This window comes from Nelumbo nucifera, chromosome 1 (genome assembly GCF_055504915.1).
Source record: "Nelumbo nucifera cultivar China Antique chromosome 1, China Antique-T2T, whole genome shotgun sequence".
In the NCBI taxonomy this organism is placed as follows: domain Eukaryota; kingdom Viridiplantae; phylum Streptophyta; class Magnoliopsida; order Proteales; family Nelumbonaceae; genus Nelumbo; species Nelumbo nucifera.
In genome coordinates, this window is record NC_142649.1 from 112,296,095 (window position 1) to 112,306,333 (window position 10,239).

The window sequence follows — 10,239 nt, forward strand, 5'->3', positions numbered from 1 at the left end:
TCCATTCAATCCAAATATAAAAAAAATTATTTAATTTTTTACTAAAAAATTCAACATCGATGATCTCTGGCAAGCAGCCCAGCACTAAGATTCATCTAATAATTGGATTCAATCCATTTACAGGTCAGGTAGCCCTAGTGTGGTTTATCTAATTGAGCGTTAGTTGGGCTTGTTGATCAGTTACATTGCAGAAAATGACATGCAGGGGCCCATGTTTTGCTTCAGATTTCTCCAATCTGACAGTTGACTCAAATTCCCTAACAACAAATAACTGAATAAGAAATAAGAATCGGCGAAGATTAGTAAAGGTCATTCCTACCTTCTCATACAATACATGAGATGGAATCTCTCACCTTCTTTTGACTTTAGTGTAGATTAAGTCATAAGTGGTTACGTTGCAAGTTGCAACCATATAATACCCGGATCTCATCAACACTACGCATGCAGTTGACCCTTAATTAGACATTCACGTCCATTGCACGTTAACATTATATAGGTGGCACACGAGATAGCTAATGTATTATCTGAATTATATTATTACAATGAAATTTCAACGGCAATATTAGCCAAGGTCCCAATATATATATATATATATATATATATAATATATACTTCAAGTTCATAGCTGAGTTTCAATTTGCAGCCACAGAAGTGTCGCATAGTTATTAGGTAGGTAGAATGAATGGGCCGGGTTTAAAATAGTTAACGTTATTGCAAGTTATTAACTACTTCTACAGGAACCTGTAGCTATCGGCTTACCATGCAGCAAAAATAACAATTAAATGGATTTACTTAAAAATGCATTTATTAAACAAACAAGAACTAAAGTCTCTTCAATTTGAAGAGAAAATCTATGTCCCATCTTGTTTAATTACATGCAAATAAGAAAAAAATTGACTAATGATTTTTTAAAACAATCAAAAGATATGTAGGAGACAAGATATATATAATGGTTGTTCTATATAAAAATATTCCAACACTCAAGCTATCTATTAGTGCCATCTAATCAAATTAAATTCAGAGCCAGACAATTAAGATGGTAGTTTTTTTTTACCCTTTTAAGTATTTAAGATACTGATCCAATCAATCAACTAATCAAGGAATTGGGTATTTCTTGAGACTGGAAAATGGGGTCACTGAAACTTGGAGGAGAAGCTTTGAGGCACATTTGAAGACATTGTCTTTAGAACGTTATTTGCCCCCACTCAGTTTTCATTGAGTTTGCTATTGGGTTACAGGCAAATCCCTTCCCATGATACAACAGAGCATTGGGCGAGAATATGCAATCAGCAAAGTTGAAGAGTCTCCAAAGGAACCTTCTGTGAGACTGTAGCAGACCGGATTAAGAGAGAAAGAGAGAAAGTGAATTTCGAAAATGTTGTGTGTAAGATGTCTGATTCATGCCCCTTAAATAGTTTTTGAAGAGTTATGAAGAAAAGGTAGGTGTTGGTTCAGAGTAAGTTCTTTGAACAGTCACAATTTCAAACATTGTGACTGTTTAAAAGATAGTTAATAGTTAATGACTGTTAACTTTGAATTGTGCATCTTGATCACACCCAATCAAATCGTGATTGTTGATCTCATCGACGGTGATCAACGGTCAACGTCGCATCAAAACCAAAAGTTGCCCTTCGCAGCCACGCAGGTGCGAGCAAAGTACACCTCTAAAGCGCTTCATTATACTGTACACATGCACGCACACACGTGCATGCACGTTGCGCGGTATCAAACCTCCATACTCTCTTCTACTATTTTTAAGGAGTGTAAATCAGCTCCTATTAAAAATCACAAAACAAAACTTGTAAATATCCAATGTGGGACAAGTTCAAAACTAGTTTTAGTAAGAGAAAAATTGTTTTTCAAAATTAGTATGTAGGTATAATCTCTAATGAGATTAAAATCCAACAATCCCCCACATTGATTGATCAATTACATAGATCTCTCTCGATCCAAACTACTATGACAAAATGGCTTAAGTCGACGGTCTTTTTTATCGCCGCTATACTAATATCTGAGGCACAGGTGCGACCATCTAAGAGAATAGAGACGACACTTTTAAAAATAAACCGGATTTGAACCGGTCTAACAAAAGGACGCGGGAAGACAAAAATACTTCTTCCGTGCACTCTCCACTTCCTGTTCGACGAGACAAAAGGTCTCCTTGCAGAGAACCAGATAATAGTTTTTTTGACGAAGATGAATATTGCAGAGGGAGAATCACTGAATCATTGCTCAAATAGAGATTGAGAAGGAAATCTAAGGTTACAAGTGTTATGCGACTCCAAATCCAACATCAACTTTGCTTGAGAAGGGTGAAGATTTCTTTCAACTTGGAGATATCCAAATCAACCTCGACCCTTATTCGTTCGAGTAGGAGAAGAGAAGGTAATGCCATATCCTTCTTGGTTTAACATTTATACTTTTAAAGCAGGATGTCGAAGGGTATAAGGGAAGAGTTTTCGATGAAAAACCCTTTGATCATCAAGTTACTAACCTAATGAAAAACCCTTCGGAGCCCAAAGCATCATTCTTCCCGCCTTCTTCTCTTCGATCAGTATCTATTTGTGGCCATGGAAAACCCCGACAAGGAGAGTTTTGCCTTAACCTATGCCCGCCTTCTTCTCTTAATTTGCCCACCTATTCAGCTTAACAAACCCTCTGCTTCTGTTATGTTGCCCTAAATTTGTTCCAGTGGAGTTTCCAGTAGAAAAAACCTTCTCCATCGATGCGCTTCGTATTCATATGGTTCTTCACTGTTTTCTCTTATTTTAGAAGTGAATTATGGCTTCCCACGTAGGTTTTGTTCCTCCTCCTCCTGCACCCTCTAAGGGTAATGAGCCCAAGGTTGTGGAGAAAATTGATTACTTGAATCTTCCTTGCCCCATACTGTACGAAGAAATCAATTGAGAAGCTCTAAGTGAGTATTTTTCTTAGTATTCTCTTTTTTTATGGTTTCTCACTACCCTTTTTTTTTAATGGTTTCGTAGGTTCTACTTCATTTCCCCCCTTTAAATAATCTATTTGATCTTTGAGTGCTTTCCTCTCTAGTGATTATGACATTATCTGCATTTATTTATTTCAATCATCTTTGTTTCAATTTAGTCTGATTTGAGATCAAATGGACGGTGAATAGGTGAAATGATGGAAAACATGAATCCATTACTCCAAGATGAAATAATGGAATCATGAATTCATAGCTTATTGTTAATGGAGTTTTTGTTTATGTTGTTTTTTTTTTCTCGTACCTACTCATATTTTGCATATGAGATTTCTGACAGTATTGAAATTTTAGTGTTGTTTATTGTGAACTTAATTTTTGACAATGTAATTAGCACTTTTGATATAATTATGATGTTTTGCAAATTAGTTGTAGATCGCAGATCCTCATTTAAAGGTACAGAAGCAAATATCACTTACATCGGTAATTAATGCTATCTCCTAAACATATTCTGTCATTCATTTTTTTTGTTAGAACTGTCTGGAATATCACACGAGAAAACTTAATTTGTGAAACTTAACTTAAGCTTTATGCTTTTTGCTTGATTTAATCTACTTAATGTGTGCTAACATATGCATATGCAAATACTTTTTATTTTTTGGTGAACATATAGTCATATACACATGCTTGTGTACATAAACATAGACGCATAAACAAAAGTTTATGCCATGTGCAGGCATAGACAATTTAGATGACGATTTCCGATGAGACCTATAAATTGCAAACAGCAATCAAATCATGAAAAAGTTCCTATTAGTTTCCCTTGTTTGGGTGTTAGTGGGGAGCAGAAGTATTTAGCATGAACTAAAGAGTTTATTTAGGAGAATTTGTTTACAAAAATGATGAATTGGGTTTCTTCTTTAGGTGGCAAATCATATTTTGGCCACATTGGGGAAAATGCATTGCCATTCCAATATGTTTAGCAGAGAGACTGAGAGAGGACCTCTGCTTTGCTTGGGAATAGATTTTTTGACTAATTCATAGCAAATTTTTGTTCAACTCTGTATTTCTTTCTTTTAGTCATTTAGTACAATGCTTATGAATCTACAAGTGTTTGGAGGTGATGATTCTAATACTGAGTCCCCTTCGGGAACAAGTTTGAAGCAACATGGAGATTCTCAGGAGTCAATTAAAGATTCCAATAGTGAACATAATGAGCAACAAGGAACATTGACAAATGGAAAGGAGAACCCAATGAATGAGATGGATGGTAGTAGCAATTTACCTGCCAATGAATCTCATCAATCAATGGGAGAGATTCTGTCTTCAATGGATCCGGGACTAGTTGTCCTGCACCTGGACCTAAATTATGTGTAGAAAAGCATGCAAGTAAACTAAGTGGCTCTAGCTTCAATGTCAAGCGCTCGACTTTCTGGAGAAGGAACACTGTAAGATGTTCAACCCTCTTAACAGAGCAAGGGTAGTGCTGAAACCCAGAAGTTTAGGGGGTCTCTGTTGCGAAACAATGTTTGGATGGCTAAGTGTCACCACCCCCTAAACCCTAAGTACAGGGTGGCAGTTTGTAATTTACCCTTTCTTTCTTTTGATGGATAATACATGACGAGTGACGGGTTGTCGAAGCCCTCAAAATTAGTACTAGTCCCACAATCAAATAATTACAGTAAAAAGTGGTACTAGGTCGAATCCCACAGGGAGCAAATCAATAATCTCTTAGCCGAATGGATAAAGTAATTGAGTGGGAAAATAACTAAAATTTAAAAGAATAAGAAAGCAATAGCAAAGTAAACGAACAAGAGAAAATCAGTCTTACCGAATTCTGGTTTAAGGGTTCGGGTTGAATCGATTGGTCATCGATCCTAGGTAAATTTCAACATTCTTGCAATTCAAGCATTTAACCTTAAATTTATTGGGATAGCCATAATAAACCTTGTGTTTTCCTAATTCAGTTAACCAAACCCAGCATTCGATCAACACTTATCACCATTCAACTGGGTACGATAGCGTTCCATGTTAAACAGTGATAGCATTAAGATTTGTGAAAACAGTTAAACCAAAATAACAATAATTGAGATAGCTGCAATTACTGAATCTTGTTCCATCGATTCCTTTAGGTTGAACCATGTTAAAACATTAGTCAAAGGCTGTTACGAACAATTGACCCAAAAAGATATCAACCTAATTGCTACTTGTACCATTATTCGTGACAATTACGGATCACCGAAATCATGGATAGCAGTAGGAAAATCAACATTAATTCAGTTTGTCAAACTAATTAACATCAACATCCAATAAAAATATGCACAAGAATCAATGAATATTTGAATTAAAAAGCAAGAAAATAAATTAACTACAGAACCTCACAATGACACAATCGAACCTCCCCCCTTGAACAAGAAAAAAGAAGCTTAGCTGCTCATGATCTGCGCAATCTCCATGCTTTGCTTCTCCATAGTCGAACTGCTTTCTTGAGCTTCTTGGTCTTCTTGATGATCTCTTGGATCTGGGAGTGAGTGATGCCTAAAGCTGGTCCCCCCCTTTATATAGCTTTAGGAGGAGGGGCTCTCTCCAACTCCCTTTAGGAGATTAACTTTTAAAATTAGAAACTCCCTTTAGGAGGAGGGGCTCTTTTTAGGATTACAATTGAAATTTAAATCTGATAGACCTCTCTTTCATGGAGATTACATTTGAGATTGGGACTCTTGGCTCTTGAATTCGAGCTGGTTTGCTTTAATATCTTGGGCTGCTACAAAGTACTTCTGCAAGTTGGGTTTAAGTTGTGAAATGGAACTGACTACGAACTTGCTCCGACTTTGGGTTCGTTTTCGTACTCGATTCGAGTCAAATCTGTCAAAACCCAAAACATAAAAGTTGTGGTCCTTCCTTTCATCTTTCTAATGCTTCCTGAATTGTCCAATTCGGAGTTCAGAATTGAGAGTTAGGCCCAGATTACTGACTGTCGCCGAAATTGTGCAAAATCACCCGATTTGCCCTATTTTCTTTCAATTGCCTTCTTTATTGCCCTGAATCGAAATACAAGAGTAATGAGTTCATTTAAGTGCTAAAGTAATGTAAAAAGATGAAAATTAGGGGACAAAAATAGGGTTCTTTTCCATCTCATCAATGAGCATTTAGCCATCTGAATGCTGTCATTATCTTGTCACACCATTGACACTGATCTCTGCAAACCCTAATCAACAATTGGCTTCTCTTTGTGGTTGCATTATTGTTCTAACATTTTTACATAGAATATGAGATGTTTCATTCTTAGAATCAAAGTTCTGACATATTGTTCTTAATCTTTTTATTTTTCTTACAGACCAGGAAGAACACATCCATGGAGTCGATTGACTCTTCTAGGGAAGAAGAGTATGTTATCCCACCTTTAACAACTTAACATCTTTCTATTTACAGCTAAAAAAATTCTTATCTCTGCAATAATTCTTACCTTGGCTTGAAAATGAATGGCAACTTCTTGCTTATTTGGCTAGAAAGAGGTAATCATTTCACAAAGTTTTGGAAGGTCCTTATCATGCATATGATAGTGCATTGAAACTTGAAGTTTTTTGTTTATTGTCTTGTATTCTCTCATGCTCATGGAGTTGTATCACATGGTCATTCATTGAAGTGTTTCTGACTAGACTCTTGGCTCTTAATATTAGATGTGACAGTACTGAGAAAATGGTCACACCCTGTAGGAGTTATATGATGTATCAAGAAAAAAAATGGTATTTTAAAAATTTAAAATCAATTCATATCCTTACATTTCCTATGAAACGTTTTTGTTTCAATGGGTTCTTATATGAACCATTACGCTTTCATTAAAACATTTTCTCTTTCTCTTGTTTTATTTCATATTTGAGCAAGCTTACACAGAAAGCTACAGATTGGGTTTAAGGATGCACCTATTTTATCCATTTCTTTATTACCATCAATGATCTCCCTTTTACATTTTGGAAATTTACTTTGTCTACAATTATAGGTACCGGGCCAATCATGATAGGATCCGTTCCACACACATATAGGGGGTATGTGTGTGTGTTTGTCATGCATATCATTCTGACTGACGTGGCATATATTGATATATATCATGGTCATATCCATTATCTGATTCCTGTACATATATAATTGGGAATGAAACCTTTGAGCCTAACAAGAAAATAGCACCTACATCACATCCCACAAACGTTTTATTTTTATAATATATGAAATGAATTTCTGAATTACTCTGAATTCATGTATCCACTACACCTACACCTACACATCCCACAAGAGAGTAGCACCTTTCAGTACCATGTATCCCACTGCTTAATCATTCTGAATTTCTCTAAGAATTAGAAGAAAAAAACTAATTATGTATGTGTGGGGACTAATGCCATATGGCAGCAGCCTCGACCATCACTCAAGTGTGTAGTGGGATTAATGTCTCTTCATACAATAGGTGAATTGATTAGTTGCAGCAGTAAAGCAACTTTAAATGCTCTGCTACCATGTTCTCTAGAGATTGGTCAATTACCCATCCGGGCCATCTCTGCTTCCAAAAGAATTATGATGAAATAATATGTTAATGTTAACATCTGAGCAAGGTACCTTGGATGTTAAGATTTCTGGTAAGGGAAACAAGGAAAGTGTCTGCTAACCTGAACTGCTTGTTTTTGGTGGAGCCCAGGATCAACAAATGCTTTGGCTTACAATTTGGCTAAGGCTGGAGTAAATAGGGGCAATATGAATGTAGTAATCCAGGGCTGGATGGGACAATGTGATAACCATTTTGAATCTCCCAATTTTATTTTATAGTCTCATTCTAGTGTACTGCATTCTTCTCCAATTTTTTTAAATCTTATACATATCTGAATTCCATAATCCAAAACCACAACACATTTTTTATTTTGTAGTTTGCTAAATTCCATAATCTTATGATGATGACTTAAAAGAAGGGTTATTAGGTGAAACTCCCCTTCACTTTTTTGAAATTCTCTTGGTACAAGGACTATCTTACTAGAGGTGTGGTTTTTAATGGCAAAAGTTTGGCATAGGGTTACTATCTCACTAGAAGTGTCCAAAAGTCAGGGTAAACCCAAGAGAAAGATAGAAAAGTGAAGAGTGATTTCAAATAATAACCCAAATAAGTAATACAATCTCTTTAATTAATCGAATTAGTTAATTGTTCAGGGTATCAGACTCCTAAGTTTGCATATTCCATATATTTGTGATGAGCATTAATTAATCATACACGTAATCATGTTCTTTGTAGAGGTCAGATAGATCTATTTGCTTATAGGTATTTACATTGTTTGAGCATAAAGCTTAGTGCATGATACAACCCAGAGGCTGTGGAATTAGGAAATTTAAATTATTCATTTGAAACATGAATCTCCAATCGATCTTTAATCCTAAAAAATACTTTGATGATAATTATATTTAAGGAACTGTCATACAATCTGTCTTCATGCGGGAACTGTACTCAAAATTGGAGATCCTAAGAGAGATAAGGCATAATCAATTTGTTTGGTTGGGCTTAATTAAAATATCAATCTATTGCCTTTAAGTTTCTACAATATTGTATTTCATTTAGGCAGCATTTGGATTGTGGGAGTAGATTTGAAATTAGGCTACACCTCTATTCTTCGAAAGAAATTGAATTATGGTAAAATACAGAATTTGCAAGGTTTTTCTTCCATATGCTTCCAAATTCCACATTGCTGAAAAAGCGGAATCTGAAATCCACCTTCATCTAATAATCATTACCCTAGTGTGTTGGGCTCTCTAAAGTGCATATAATAAATCAAAGATGTATTGACATGACAAATAAGCATGTGTATATATGGCTCAGTTTGGAGTGCAAAGCCTTATATTTTACATGTGGTTTGAAGATTTCCCATGCATGGCTAAAAAGGGCTGTGAGAATAGTGTGAGCATAGATTCATAAAAAAAAAGGTGTGAGAACAGTTTTGTGAGGACTGAATCCGCTCACCTTTGGTGGTGTTTGCCCTTCTTAGTGGTTTGAAGATTTATAATTAGGTAAAGAACTCGCATCAACTGAATTTTGAACTACTATTGATATTCCAATTAATTGCTTAGAATTCAGCCCATGTAAATTTTAGTTACTAGTTCTATCTTTATAGTTAAAATATTTGAAAATAATTCTAATATTTATATGTTTTGATTTGCAGGTTCAACCAATATGTTAAGTGGATTTGCATTGGAAGATGCTGTATTATTAGAGAATTTGATTTTTTTTCAAGTTCTTGTACTAGTTATATGTCAATTGGATATTGTATTTGAATAATGTCTTTTGGATATTTTAATATATAATCTTTGAATAGATTTCATTTTAAATTGATTTTTATCAAATGGTTTTGTTGTATTAAACAAATGCTAAATCAATAAACAATTCAAGTACCACAAAAATCTTGCAATTAAGTGGGTATATGATTTTTTTTTGAAAAAAATAGGTTTATGTCAGTGGTCATGTCTGCCGGCTTAGCTATCAACCTGGTATAAATAAAAATGAAAAAAATCTAAGCCGACAGCCATGCAACCACTAGTTTAGCCGCAAACACACCTAAGCTGGCGGTCATTCAACACCTAAGCCAGCGGTTCGGACCACCACCTAAGAACGAGAGGGAGTTTGATAGAAAGCTAAGGTGGCGGCCTTTTAGGACCTAAGCCAGCGGTCATAACCGTTGCCTTATTAAAGCTAACCTGGCAGCTCCAATAGACCATCGCTTTAGAGCAACTTGAACCGCCTTCGCCCAGCCATAAAAGGTGGCGGTCATTTTAGCCTAAGCCGGCGGTCCTGATCTAAGGCGGTGGACGCATGACCATTGCCTTAGACCTAAGCTGACGGTCTTAAGGCCTAAGCCAGCGGTCACCGCCGGCTTTGACCTTTTTTCTTGTAGTGTATAGATATCTCAAAGCCTTGTCAAAGTTATCAGTGATAAGACCTTAAACCAATTACTTTCAAAACAGACTGGAGATACTCATACACACAAAATGTCTAGTCTCTACAAGAGTTTCAAGTTTTTCTTAGCACTGTTATGGCCATGTGCTTCTTTTCTGGTTTCATGAACAATCCCAAGAGCAAATCCAAACTCTCATGAGAAGTAGCACCACTTTTATGTTCACATAGGTGAAGTTCCACTATGTGTTCCGTTATTTGACACATTTCAGAACTTCATTAAGAGTTTAACTCAACCTCTCATCATAACGGACAACACTGTTTATATTGTGATGAAAAATTTCTCAATGTTAGTGCTAACAGACACATTGTTGTAACTTAT

The 10,239-nt window shown here is 35.7% G+C and overlaps 1 long non-coding RNA gene across 1 annotated transcript; it reads left to right on the top strand.

Moving 5' to 3' along the window:
- Positions 1-2,074: 2,074 nt before the first annotated feature.
- On the top strand, positions 2,075-9,295 carry LOC104587402 (uncharacterized). Its single transcript, XR_733585.2, has 3 exons — positions 2,075-2,917; positions 6,276-6,325; positions 9,130-9,295. It is a non-coding gene; the product is annotated as an uncharacterized LOC104587402 (long non-coding RNA).
- The last annotated feature ends 944 nt before the right edge of the window (positions 9,296-10,239 follow it).